Below are 14,572 nucleotides of genomic sequence, written 5' to 3'. Positions count from 1 at the left end.
TTCTTGTTCTTTCCAAAGGTAGATATGATGTTTGCCCTTTTCCAGTCTTCTGCAGCTTCCCTGGTGAACTGACCATTTCAAATAATAGCAATCAGCCATGCAATGACATTGGCCAGTTCTGTCAGCTTTCTAAGATATATTCTTATCCCGTTGATGTGAATATGGACCATTGGTTTAAATGCCTCCTAAGATAATTCTGCTCTTTCCGTGTAATCCTTCACACCTCCCCCCAGACTGTTCTGGGGGGCTTAGGGTCATGACTGGACTGGGGTCAAGACTCTGTGGTCAAAACTCAGGCAAAAACAAGTTGAATTACTCTACTTTTTCAATGTCTCTTGCTAATCGCCCTCTGTCCCATTAAGCAGTGGGTCCACGTTTTCCTTAGCTTTCTTTTCTGCTGACAAGAGCCTTTCAGGTTGCCTTCCACATCCCCCAACACTGTCAACTCCAGATGAACTTTGGTTTTCTTAACAATATTCCTCCTCAGCAGCCCATTGTTGCTTCCACCCTCTGATTTATTTCTTTTTACATATGAGTCAGGAGCTCCACCATCATCTTGCAGTGAGGTGCCGCTGCCATGAACTCACCCGCGACATGAAACTGATGCCACATTACTCTTCTGTGACCATCTGAGGAGGAGCTCACTTACTCCTATGGTTCCACGCTGATCATTCCTCCATCTCAAATATTCACTCCAGCATTCCATTACAGGCAACATGGTTCAGCAGGTCCTCCTGTGTGAATCCTCTAATTTAGTTGGGTCAAGTCTTTGAGGAAAATGGATATGGAAGGAAGAGGCACGCAACCATGCACAGGTTACAAACAGCTTCCATAATTGTGGCTGTAGAGAAGAAGGAAGTTATCCTTGAAGAGTCACACTGATCTTGTGCCACCTGGAGATGTCATCTTTCTCTCAACCTATAGGAAGACCTCCAAACGGTCTCTCAACTCAGTGCTCTCCTACAAACACCCCCATTCTTTACCTCCTCCTGACTTCTGCACACTCTGGCTTGTTGTTGGAATGTCAGACCACCCTTCTAAACAGGGGCAGAGCTCCCTGGCACACCCATGCACATCTCTCTGTAGTACAGGCCTTTCTCCATTTCATGCCATGACTCCATTTGCAACAAAATACTTCAAAGATTTTAAGATGTATTTCAGGCTTGCCTGTTGCTCTCTCACTCCTTCCTCTAGGTAACTGCAAAATTTCTCTTGAAGGGTGTTTGGAGTTATTGCCTCTATTTTTAGTACATAACCACTGGGCTCACATGTGTTTCAAGGCAACAGGTGATACCACACAGGCCTGAAAGCAAATGTGTTCCATGGCACTGATTGGTGTAAACACAAACTATCCCTCCCTGCTGGGCACACCAGTCTCCATTCCCACCATCAGATATCTTAGTTGCTCACTTCCCTTTTTGTTTCTTCTCACCTGACCGTGAGCTTTCATTGAGAGGCTGACAAATCAGTCCTGCGGAGTAAACGTATATTGTAGACAATAAAGTGAAACCCATGCAAGACACCTGTTTGCAATCTGGGTGAAAGGGATGGGCTTTGGGGTACTTTCTGGGTTCTCCCACTTCTTGTAACATCCCCAAACCAATGCAGTAAATGAAATTGTGGTACTGGGGAAAGAGGGGACTGGTGGAGAAAAGATGAGACCTTGAGCAATCCCAGCACATGTGTGTGGGATCACTCCTGGCAGTCTGGGTATGGCATGTCCATGTCTCTGCAGGCCTCAGAAAGCATGTTCCTCTCCATTACACGTTCACCATTTCAGCTTTTGGTTACTAAAATTTAGACAAACACATTGAATTTGCAATATCATACAGTCAGTTCATAGACGAGCTAAAGCCTGCAGTTGAAGGCTCCTGCTCTACCAGAGAACAAAATGCTCAGCCACCGCATTGAGACCTAATCAGCCAAACCCAAACAATACATTGTCCTGTGATTTTGAGCCCTTTTTCCTCAAGTGTCTGGCATTTCTCTTTGATGAAATTGTGGAGATGAATTTTTTTTTTCCAGCTCTGTGATAGATCCAGCACTTCCTGCTGCCTTGGGGGTATTTGTTTTACTTTTTCTGGGCAATTTCACTCAAACCTGCAGGGAATGTTTGGTATACCATGCCTTTGAGCCTATGCATCTGGGTGCTGAGAGCTCTGGGGAGGGAAATCTCCCAACTAGAGCCCCTTAAAGAAGGTGAGTCAGCAATGTCATCATCAGCCTTGATGTTGGCTGAGGGTGAGATATCAGATAAAACTTCCTTTTTGAAAGCGGCAGTTTCAGTATATGTCTCCATCTGCTCTTGAGAGTTGTGGTGTTTGTGCATCTGTCACAGCATGAGAGAGACAGAGTCACCTCTGGTGAGGGACCAGAACAGTGGACAGACAAGCTGGCAGGTAGAACAACTACAAATCCAAATTTCTTGCACAACTTTTTCCTGTGTTGAAAAGCCATCAGAAGCTGCAGAAAAATCATCAGGGTAGGTAACACTGTGGTGCTGTTAAGAGTAATTAATAAAGGTAATGCAAAGAGGGAAAAATGAAAGTTTTCAGTCATGCCGTCACCAGGTGTGCTTGTGAAATTGTCTGTGTTGGTACATGAATGTGAGAATATGTAACAATTGAATTCTTGCTCATCCAGAGGAAGGTTATTTTCCTATCAGCCCTTTAAAAGTATTTTGAGATGTGGGGTAGGTACCATTTATCAATATTGCATCTTGAAAACATCACAGAAGCTTACAAACACATTTCTAGGAAAAAAAAAAAAAACCACCCAACAGCTAGCATATTTAGATTTTTTTTTTTTCTATGTACACAGTATAAGCAATACCTCTGAGTTATATAAGACTTTTGTGGACCTCCCTGGATGTATATATCCAGAGATACAGGCAGAAGAGGAAATGTTTCTGTCTCTATCTCTCTCCTGTAGAAGAAAGAGAAAAGGATTTTCTTCTCTATTAAACATTTCAGAATTTAAGTTCACATTTTATTCTACATTGATATAAGTGGGCATTATTATAGCATGAGCTTAGTATAACTAGAAAGATAGATATTTTTATGTATGCCACTAAAACTTTCCATATAAAATATACCTGGACATTTATGTCACAAAATCTGATCCAATAGTGGGAAATCCAACTTGGTCATTTTCTGGGACAGGTCTGGTTCATGCCCTGATCTGACAGTAAGTTGGCATATTTTGCAAAAGAAAACCAGAATAAAATAGCTTTCCAGGGAACGAAATATTATGAATGCAAACATTCTGAATCCTTGTAAAGCATCTCATACTATAAAAAGGACCTTATAAAAAGGGACTAGCAAACACTTGTATGATTGCAATGCACTTGGTATTGATGTAATTGCAGCTGGTACAGTATAAAGGCTGTGTGAGTGTGCTGAAGTACTAGAGCCCAACGTGCAATGGATGCAAAGCAGCAAAGATGATGCAAGATATAGGTGTCTAATTTTCTGGACTGCTGGCATGGGGAACAATGGCACTCAGACTGGGCATATGTGTGTAAATACCATAGAATTATAGAATCATTTAGGTTGGAAAGGACCTTAAAGAACTTCTTGTTCTAACCCACCTGCCATGGACAGGGACACCTCCAGGCGGACACCTCCCTCCACATCCACGGACAAGTGAGCCACAGCTTCTCTGGGCAACCTGGGCCAGGGTCTCACCACCCTCACAGGAAGGAATTTCTTCCTAATATCTAATCTAAATCTCCCCTCTCTCAGTTTAGAACCACTATGCCTCGTCCTATAGCTACACTCCCTGATCAAGAGTCCCTCCCATCTCTCCTGTAGGTCCCCTTAAGAGACTGGAAGGCTGCTATAAGGTCTCCCCAGAGCCTTCTCTCCTCCAGGCTGAACAACCCCAGTTCTCTCAGCCATCTTCATAGGAGAGGTGCTCCAGCCCTCTGATCATGTTCGTGGCCTCCTCTGGACCCGCTCCAACAAGTCCATGTCCTTCCTGTGCTGAGGACTCCAGAGCTGGACACGGTACTCCAGGAGGGGCCTCATGAGAGCAGAGTGGAGGGGCAGAATCCCCCCCCTCGCCCTGCTGGCCACGCTTCTTTTGATGCAACCCAGGATGCGGGGGGCTTTCTGGGCTGCCAGCGCACATTGCCAGCTCATGTTGAGCTTCTCATTCACCAACACCCCCAAGTCCTTCTCCTCAGGGCTGCTCTCAAGCCATTCTCCCTCCAACCTGTATTTGTGCATGGGATTGCCCTGATCCAGGTGCAGGACCTTGCACTTGGCCTGGTTGAACTTCATGGGGTTTGCATGGGCCCACCTCTCAAGCCTGTCCTGGTCCCTCTGGATGGCATCCCTTCCTCCAGCATGTCGCATGTTGACGGCTCCACACAGCTTGGTGTCACCAGCAAACTTGCTGAGGGTGCACTCAATCCCACTGTCCACATCTCCGACAAAGATGTTAAACAGCACTGGTCCCAGTACTGACCCCTGAGGAATGCCACTTGTCTCTGGCTTCCCCTTAGACATTGAGCCGTTGACTGCAACTCTTTGAGTGCAGCCATCCAGCCAGTTCCTTATCCACCCAGTGGTCCATCCATCAAATCCGTGTCTCTCCAGTTTAGAGACCAGGATGTCACGCAGGACAGTGTCACTTTGTCCAGGTAGATGACGTCTGTTACTCTCCCCTTATCTACCAATGCTGTGGCAATATCATAAAAGGCCACCAAATTTGTCAGGCATGACTTGCCCTTGGTGAAACCATGTTGGCTGTCACCAATCACCTCCTTATTTTCCATGTGTCTTAGCAGAGGTTCCAGGAGGATCTGCTCCATGATCTTGCTGGGCACAGAGGTGAGACTGACCGGCCTATAGTTCCCTTGGTCTTCCTTTTTTCGCTTTTTGAAAATGGGGGTTATGTTTCCCCTTTTCCAGTCAGCGGGAACTTCACCAGACTGCCATGACTTTTCAAATATAATGGAAAGCGGCTTAGCATCTTCATTTGCCAGCTTTCTCAGGACCCGTGGATGGATTCATCAGGTCCCATGGACTTATGCACCTTCAGGTACCTTAGATGGTCTCAAACCTGATCTTCTCCTACAGTGGGTGGTTCTTCATTCTCATAGCCCCTCTTTTTGCTTTCTGCAACTTGGGTGGTGTGGTTAGAGGCCTTACTGGTGAAGACCGAGGCAAAAAAGTCATTCAGTACCTCAGCCTTCTCCATATCCTGGGTGGCCAGATCTCCCATTTCTTTCCAGAGAGGGCCCACATCTTCCCTAGTCTTGCCTTTATCCCTGACATACTTACAGAAGTTTTTCTTGTTATTCTGATGTCCCTGGCCAGATTTAATTCTGTCTGGGCTTTAGCTTGTCTAATCTAGTTCCCGGCCACTTGGACAGTTTCTCTATATTCCACCCAGTCTACCTGTCTTTGCTTCCACCCTCTGTAGGCCTCCTTTTTGCTTTTGAGCTTATCCAGGAGCTCCTTGTTCATCCATGCAGGCCTCCTGGCTTTTTTGCCTGACTTCTTTCTTGGGATGCACCGCTCCTGAGCTTGGAGGAGGTGATCCTTGAATAGTACCCAGCTTTCTTGGGCCCCTCTCCCCTCCAGTACTTTTTCCCAAGTTACCCTGCCAAGCAGGTACCTCAAGAGGCCAAAGTCTGCTCTCCTGAAGTCCAGGGTAGTGAGCTTGCAATGGCACCAATGACACAGACAGACTTGGAACTACGGGCCAGTCAGCCTTGATCCATGGGAGTACAATGGAGCAGCTAATCCTGGAAACCATTTCCAGGAACATGAACAACAAGAAAATGATCAGGTTTATTTAGCACGAGTTCTCCAAGGGGAAGCCATGCTTGATTGACCTTCCCACTTCTCATCCTTCTACGTGCCCTTCTGCATAAAGTGCTGCTTCTGCCAAGAGCTGAGCCCAGCAGAAGTAGGAGCTGAGCCTCAGCGGTGTCCTGGCCCCTCTGCATGGGCCCTGCACAACAGTCTACTCTGCTAGACGTTGTGTCCTTGACTGCAGACTCTTTGCCGCTCTCCGTAAAGCTAGTGAAGTAGCAACTGGAAGCCGAGCACAGTTCTCTGTATAGCTCCCACTAACACCCAAGCGAATCCCTTCCCAGAAGACCATGAAACCACCCAAGTGTCCCCCGGATGCTCTTGACTGAGCTCACAAATGCCACTACTGCCTCGTCCTCCTGTCTTCAGCAGTATCATCACAACTCTCACAGTCCTTCTGTTTCAATCCTTGGCTCTTCTGATTCACAGCTTGCTTTTTGTCTTAGGTCTTAGTTATAGTGTTAACTCAGAGGCTTCTGGATGGAGGGAAAACGTGTGACTCAGAGTGGCCCAGCAACAGTCAAGAGGAGCAGTGGACATGGGGCATGCTACCCAATATGTGCTCCCATCCTATTCTGTTACTGCTACAGAAAGAAGTGTCTGTAGATGTGTCCATTAGTGCTTGTGTGGAGCGACACGCTTAACTCAGCAGATGACTCTCCTTTCCTGGACAGAAATCCTAGCTGAATGAAGTGGTAAAGCCTGACTCTCGGCTACATTAAGAAAAGCCCAACTGTATTAACAGCAAAGTAGACCACTCCCTTCCTCATGCCCCTGTCCTCTCCCCTTGTACATTACATTGAATGCATTTCCTTGGGGTGTTTTCCATCACCATGATGGAAAGGCAGGAATGGCTTCTGTAAAAGACCTTGGAGCTGAATGTCCAAATAGGAACTAACTAAACTGTGCTTACTTGCAATAAGGTTTTATTTTTGGTTAAAGCACTAGAGAGGAGAAATGCACAGAGTTTTTAGGAGGAAGAAAACATAACCTCAGATACACATCCAGACACACATAACACCCCACTTTCTTGGCCAATTGGCTAACAGGAAACCAGGTGCTTGAAGAGCAGGGCACGTGGAGAAGGCATGTGGGGAGAGAGACAGCTGGTCCTTTCGACCAGCAGGCAGGGAGAGACAAAGTGTTGAAGGAGGCAGGAAGGGTATGTGAAGGAAATACCAGGGGTCTTGAAGAAGACAGGAAAGGATATTGGTGGTCACACCTCCCAATACTCACAGTGATTTAATAAAAGCAGCCCCCATGGTGTCAATTTCACTCCTTTCTGAAATTCAAGATTTTTGTCTTTTTATAAGAAGTTTGAATCCGTAGGGAGTTCTCAGACTGTGGCTTCTGCCATCTGCACCACACACTGTACAGTGCTGGAGGGTTCTGGTTTTGTAGGTCATGGTTTTTCTTTTCTCTTTCTCTCAGGTGGCCCCTGAGAGAAGTGGTGGGGCTGGGGAGTGGCGGGGGAAAGTTGTACATACAGGGGGGAACCTCAAGGAGAAATCTGCTGGTATGTCTCCAGAACTCCTTTGGAGACCCCCAGGTTCAATATCAATTGGAGAAAGCTGCTACCACTTCTGTAACCAAATAAAATAAAATAAATAGTGCTTCAAAATTAAAACCAGGCTTAAATGAAGTTCTCATTGAAAATTCTATTTTAAGTAGACTCCTGAGACTTCTCCATTTAGCTGCACAAGTCTGGAAGCACTGAAGAAAATCAAAGAAGAGATGTGGCTCATTAGGGCTTTCTACACTTTAATGAGCCCCATAGTATATCTGGTGCTGAGTCCATGAACCTCAGTATCTGAGAGGAGATTGAACAACTTCTCCAGGAGTTAAAGTCAGAAGCAAACGCCAAAGTGCCTTGGAACATTAATTGGTCCACTGAGGGCCATTACAGATCAAGCCTCCCCACGGATTTCTCAGAGCAGGAAACTGGAGGCTGTGATTACAGGTGGGCAAAGGCACTGTGCAGGTGCGTCTGATGCTGAGTAAAGCCTTGATGTATTTTATCATGCCAAGGGGTCAGCCCTGGGAAGGAGGATCCTGTCCCTCACACTGGCTCAGGGCTCTTCCTAGGAAAGTGTGATGTAGGGTGTGCAATGCCAAGGGAAGGACAACAGTACCCACCCTCCAGCCTCCCTGGGGGGGGCGGTGCAAGGAAGCAATGAGGGTCCCGTTTCATGAGATTAACATGTCTTCTTTCCGGCCTTGGTAGCAAAGACAGCAGCCATAACCAAGGGGATAAAGACCTTTAGGCTGTGGACACCCAACCTATATCCTCACCTTGCTCGCAGTGTGGCATCTCCTTCCCTTTACTGGCAGCTCTTCTTCCTCCCTGCCTGTTCCTTGGAACACCGAGCATTGCGCTGATCCAGGCTCCCTCTGGGTGACGTCTGGCACCACAGCACTATCCTTCAAGGGACACTGCTTTCTCCTCATGTCCAGTCTCAGCCTTCCAAGCTGCACTTTGTAATGATCTTCCTTTCTCATGTGGTTTTCCACAATGAAGGAGAGCTCCATCATCTCTGAAAACACCCTAAAACCTCCTGAAACTTCTAATTTTAGGCTACTCTTTACTGTTGCAAGCCTTTATATATTGAGGCCCAACAAAACCTGGACCCCTCAACGTCTTCACACACGTCATGTCCTTTGGCCCTCCTAACTCTACCTCCACAGACATCCTCTGGACACTCTCCTGTTCCTCCACACTCCTCCGAATGGGAAGCCCCACAGACTGTCACAGGTGTGTCCACACCATTGCTGAGTCAAGGGGGATGATAACTCCCCTCGTCTAGGCGGCCACGCTCCTTCTAACACAGTCCTGTATGCAGTTGGCCTCCTTCATGCTGAGCCTTTACAAGTGGCTCATCCCTTAAAATACCCAGTGCCTACTTCTCAGAGTCACTCCTGAAGTAGTCCTGTCCCACTTGGCCCATTCTCCTTGTAAAACTTGAAGAGGTTCCTGTTGGCCCAATCCCCAGCTGTTCCAAGGTCCTTGTGCCCTGAAGCTCCAGCACAAAAGCATTTAGTGTATTTGTGCAGATGGCTCATGCTTGTTCATGGTTCTTCTGACAAGACAACAACTTGAGTAGAGATATGACAGTACAGGTAAGAATATGGAATGCTGCTTCAGTAGCAGTGATGATGAAGGTGGAAAAAACTACAGTCACCATCTCATAAACACCAAGGCACAGACAAAGGAATGGAACAAAGGGCAAATGAGGAAGTGCTGAAAAGGAGTTGTCTGTTTGTGTTGGAGAGGATGAGGATGGTCCAAGAGAAGAACTTGAGAGGGGCAAAAGAGCTGAAAAAGGAATGAAAGGTGAATCAATGGATATGATCAGGGCTGTTAGGGGGTACCTGTCAGACAGCCTTGCATCTGAGGAACACTGACTGAAGCAGGGCAAGAAAGCAGCAGCTGATCTGACTGTACTTACACCTGATTCACTTCCATGGTCACAGGGAACCTGACCGGTCTCCCCACCATCACCAAGCAGAGAGAAAGAGGGGGAAAAATCAGCATCATTCAGACATTTAGGCATCTCAGGAAGTCTCTGCTCATACCTCCTGCTCACAACAGGGTCAGATATGGGATTAGACCAGGATCATTCCAGTAAGAAATTAAAAATACTGAATGATGAAGACAGTACAGCCCCTCTGGGCAACCTACTTCAATGATGTTCTGCCCCAATGGGGAAAAAGGATTTCCTTATCTCTAGCCTGAAGTTTTCCTGTTTCAACGTCATCTAGACTTTTGTCTTTTTTCATCCTGCCAAGGACCACAGTGATGAAATTGGATGCATCTTCCTGAAAACCTCTCCATAGGGACTGGCAGGTTGCTATGAGGGTCCCAAAGCCCTCCAATTCTAGAGAATGAAAATGCCCTGGCCTGCAGCTTCTCCTTGCGGGGAAGTGCTCCGGGTACCAATCATCTTTGTTGCCCTCTGCTGATCTTTCTCCCAGTTATTAACACCTTCCTTGTACTGGGAGCCCAAAACTTGCCCCTGGCTTGTGCATATGCTCTAATGAGTAATAAGTAGGGAGAGATAATCACTTTCCTCTTATTGGGTGAGGCACCTGTTCAGATGGCCCTGGATACTTCTTCCCTACCCAGGGCACACTGCAGGAAGGTGTTTTGCCTTCTGTCCTCCAGGAACATCAGGGTATGTTCCAGAGAAATGCATACCCACCAGGTGATCCCCAGCCCCTGTCACTGGATGGGTCTGGTCTATCCCAGTTTCAGGACTAGTTATTATTGAATTTCAGGACATTTGTGGCAAGGTGTCCCTCCTACCCGCCAGGGTTTTCTGAATGCTATCCTGAAGGCACAGGAATATGCCTGAAGGCAACAGTTCCATGTTCTTCTTATGTTGGGGACTCCAGAGCTGAAGGACATGGACCTGTTGGAGCGAGTCCAGAGGAGGGCCATGAAGATGATCAGAGGGCTAGAACACCTATCCTATGAAGACAGGCTGAGAGAACTGTGGTTGTTCAGCCTGGACAAGATAAGGCCTAGGAAAGCCTATAGCATACTTTCAGTACCTGAAGGATGCCTACAGGAGAGATGGGGTGGGACTCAGAGATCTGGGATTGTAATGATAGAAGGGGTAACAGTTTTAAACTGAAAGAGGGGAGATTTATATTAGTTATTAGGAAGAAATACTTTACTGTGAGGGTGGCGAGACACTGGAACAGGTTGCCCAGAGAAGCTGTGGATGCCCCATCCCGGGACATGTTCAAGGCCAGGTTACATAGGGCTTTGAGCAACCTAGTCTAATGCAAGGTGTCCCTGCCCACAGAAGGGCGTTAACTAGATAATCTTTAAGATCCCTTCCAACCCAAAACATTCCATGATTCTGTGAATCTATGAACAGTCCTCTGAACTCAGTGTCATCAACAGACCTGAGGAGGGTTGCGTCCTCCACCTCCGTGATGGATGCATGATTCCTGCAGGCTGAAGTCTCCATGGAGGGCTCTAAAGGAATGGAAAATACAGACTGAGGGCAGGTGAAAAGAAGATTAATACTAAAAACCTAAGAAAATAAAATATTAAAAAGCAAAGAAAAAGCTCATGATCGTGATGATGATCGTGGCAGCAGCAGCCAGAAAGACCCTGACAGAGTGGTGATTTTACAGTATTGGCCAGAAAGGTGGTCAAATTTATTGAAACAAGGCCCTGAGCACCTGATCTGTTGGGAGTTGTCTGATGAGGGCTTTGGGTTAGAGACCAACTTTGGCAAGACCTATGGTACATGGAGTGTAAGTGGGTGCTGGTATGAAACTGTTCTGATTTTTGGTAACAGCGGTGGTGAACTGGGTGTCAGAGCCATGTTTGTGTGCACCCTCTCTGCAATGAAATGAGTAGAGTCCAATAAATTGTTCTTTTTTTAAATCAGTCTTTCTGTGTATGAGCCTTTGTGCAACACTTCCAGCTCCCACTCAGCTGAAATTACTTTGGGACATGATGGTTCCCCTTTTCTACCAAGAATCTCAGTGTGAGAACATCCCCCAAGGCTCACACGTGCACCCAGCACAGCTTGAGGCACTCATCCTCTGGGAAGCTTTCTCTGCTGGTGCTCAGTTCCTGCTGTGGGTGACGACCATCACAGCACATCTCCAAGCACAGCCCAGACAGGATGCCCTGGCATTGTGCAGTCAGGCCACGGTGACCATCTCCAAGCAGATACACACACTGCAGGTCCCTGCATGGGATCAAAGCAGGACACACATGGAGACACCCAACACCCAGCACACAGGGACTGTGGCAAGGAATGTAGGCTGAAACTGTGCTGGGAAGTGTGGGGAAAGAGGAGGAGACCTCCTCATTTGGGCTGGCCAAGTCCCACTGCCCAACATGGCGCCAGGACCCTGCATTGCAGGCTCCACAGTGCAGGCTGCGTTCATGAGGTGAGGAAACATTTCCACCAGCACAGTTCCCATGGCCGCCCTCCATGCTTCCACCCCCAGCAGCCCCTGACTCAGTAGCTCCCCTCCCCCCAACAAAACCTGCCCCTGCACCAGCTCTGTCGTGTCCCATGCATGTGCCAGCAGTCAGCTGTGCTGGGGAGTCTGGGGGGTGTCTGGGACAGAAGAGAGACCACACAGGGCTGGCCATGCCTCAGTACAGGCACTGAGCTCAGCAGGAGGACGAAACTGGTCCCACAGTAAATTTCCCTCCCCAGGGTGGGGTGTGTGGCCAGAGATGGACATGAAAAGTATGTGGGGCTGATTTCTCCCAATTGCCCCAGGGCAGCTTCCCCAGGATGGCCAGGGACCATGGCACAGACCAGCTCTTCTCTCTGTATCTCTGACAACTTCTCCAGGAGACCTGGCTCTGCACCACATGCCCACTGGAGCAGGTTCTCACCCTGCATGGTCACAGAGCTCTGCTAACATTGGGGTTTTCCTCTCCTGGGCACTTTCCAGACCAGTCCAGACCCTCTCTGGCTCTCCCCCACCTCCCCTGCCCTCTCCCAGCCCAGCCCAGCAGAGCCCCCCAGTCTGGGCTGGCCCCACAGCAGCGCTCCCCACAGGGTGCTGCAGAGCTCTGGGCACTCCCCCCACAGCCCCAGCCCCTCTGAAGGGCACAGCAGCTGCTGGGGGCAGAGAGGGCTCTCAGCCTCCCCGTCCCCCCGGGGCTGGAGCTGGCCCCAAGTGCCAGCAGAGGCCACTCACTCTCTGCCTCTCCTGCATTCAGCTGCAGGGCATCCCCAGCCCAAACTGCCTTTGCCCCGCTCCGCCTCCCTGCCTGCCCTGCTCCCCAGGACAGCAGGAGAGTCCTGGCCCTGGGGCTCCTCAGGCAGCTCCCGCATCTCTCCAGTCTCCCTTCCCTCTGCCTGATGCATCTTCACTGCCTCCCACGGCCCTGCTGAGTCATGGTTTGTGGGTACCTGGCTTCAGTGTTTTACTTTGAGGGGACTTAATCTCTGAGAGTGTTTCACTTTCCGAGTCTTCATTCAGTTCCCACCTCAGAGTACATGGAGTGTTCCCATCCTCTCCTGACCCCTCCAGATTCCTTTCCACATGGACTGACACCTGCCATCAGCCCCATCATACCTGTGACATCATAAAGAAGGGGACTGGACACTTGTGTACTATCTCCACTGACCCTGGAAAGCAAGAAGAGAACCTTCAACTATGTGCTTGATATCTCACAGATCCCAGTGATACCATGAGACTATTCTCCCAAACACAAGGAGAAGACAAGGTGGAAAGACACTTGGAAAGTCCAATTCCTTGGGCTTCTTAGCCACAACTCAGCCCAGCGTTTGGGCACCAGACTCAGCAGATCCCCTTTTATTGCAGGGATACTATTATGGATGCAACAGGTGACACATAGGTCTTCAAGGTTCATGATTCTTCAAGGATCAGGCAAAACAGGACAGACCTGTAAGACAATTTCCATGAACCCAATGAATTACCTCTAAGTATGATTATCAGGGAAAAAAAAGCAGAGGCTTTGTTGAAAATAAATTCTCATAACTCTGCAGAGAAGGGAAAGAAAATTACTGTTCATGGTGCAAGATCAATTGCATCCATTTCCTCAGGGCATCCTTGAGCTCCTGGTTCCTCATGTTGTAGTTGAGGGGTTCACTGCTGGAGGCACCACCGAGTACACAACAGCCATCACTAGATCGAGGGATGGGGAGGAGATGGAAGGGGACCATATAAGCAAACATACCAGAGCTGATAAAGAGGAAGACCACGGCCAGGTGAGGGAGGCATGTGGAAAAAGCTTTGTGCTGTCCCTGCTCAGAGGGGATCCCCAGCACGACCCTGAAGATCTGCACATACGACACCACAATGAAAACAAAACACACAAAGAATAAACAGGTGCTAAGTACAATAAGCCCATCTTTCCTGAGATAGTTGGTGTCTAAACAGGAGAGCTTGATGATCTGGGGGATTTCACAGAAGAATTGGTCTATGCCATTGCCTTGGCAGAGTGGCAGTGAAAATGTATTGGCCATGTGCAGCAGAGTATGAAGAAAACCACTGCCCCAGGCAGCTGCTGCCATGTGGACACAAGTTCGGCTGCCCAGGAGGGTCCCATAGTGCAGGGGTTTGCAGATGGCCACATAGTGGTCATAGGCCATGACTGTCAGAAGACAAAACTCCGCTGAGATCAAGAAGGTAAACAGAAAGACCTGGGCAGCACATCCCGAGGACGAGATGGCTCTGGTGTCCCAGAAGGAATTGGCCATGGCTTTGGGGAGAGTGGTGGAGATGCAACCCAGGTCAATGAGGGAGAGGTTGAGGAGGAAGAAGCACACGGGGGTGAGGAGGCGGTGGTCACAGGCGATGGCTGTGATGATGAGGCCATTGCTCAGGAGGGCAGCCAGGTAGATGCCCAGGAAGAGCCAGAAGTGCAAGAGCTGCAGCTCCCGTGTGTCTGCGAATGCCAGGAGGAGGAACACAGTGATGGAGCTGCTGTTGGACATTTGCTGCCTCGGAACATACAGGCCTGTTCAAAAAAAGGAAAAGACAGTGAAGAGTCAGGATGGACGCCTCTGAGCAGAACCTGTTCCATTTGTCTCACTACACTCTCCCAAATGACCTCTGTCCTTCCAGGAAGACTTTTGCACAGATCCTGGTGTGGTCGTTGGTTTGTGTGGCTGAGGGTGCAATGGGGAGCAGGGGACTCTACTGTGGGCTCCAGAGGAGTCAGTCGTGCTGTGCAGCAACAGGCAGAGAGGAACCAGGGGTGATCGCAGGTTAAATCTACCCCTGATGTAAAA

The 14,572-nt window shown here is 48.5% G+C and overlaps 1 pseudogene; it reads right to left on the bottom strand.

The window, feature by feature from the left end:
* Window positions 1-13,339: 13,339 nt before the first annotated feature.
* LOC141477907 (olfactory receptor 14J1-like) lies at window positions 13,340-14,275 on the bottom strand (annotated as a pseudogene).
* Window positions 14,276-14,572: the final 297 nt, after the last annotated feature.

Source organism: Numenius arquata, unplaced genomic scaffold, assembly GCF_964106895.1.
Source record: "Numenius arquata unplaced genomic scaffold, bNumArq3.hap1.1 HAP1_SCAFFOLD_331, whole genome shotgun sequence".
NCBI lineage: Eukaryota > Metazoa > Chordata > Aves > Charadriiformes > Scolopacidae > Numenius > Numenius arquata.
The sequence above is the reverse complement of the archived record's forward strand: the minus strand, read 5'-3'. Positions and strand labels throughout refer to the sequence as shown.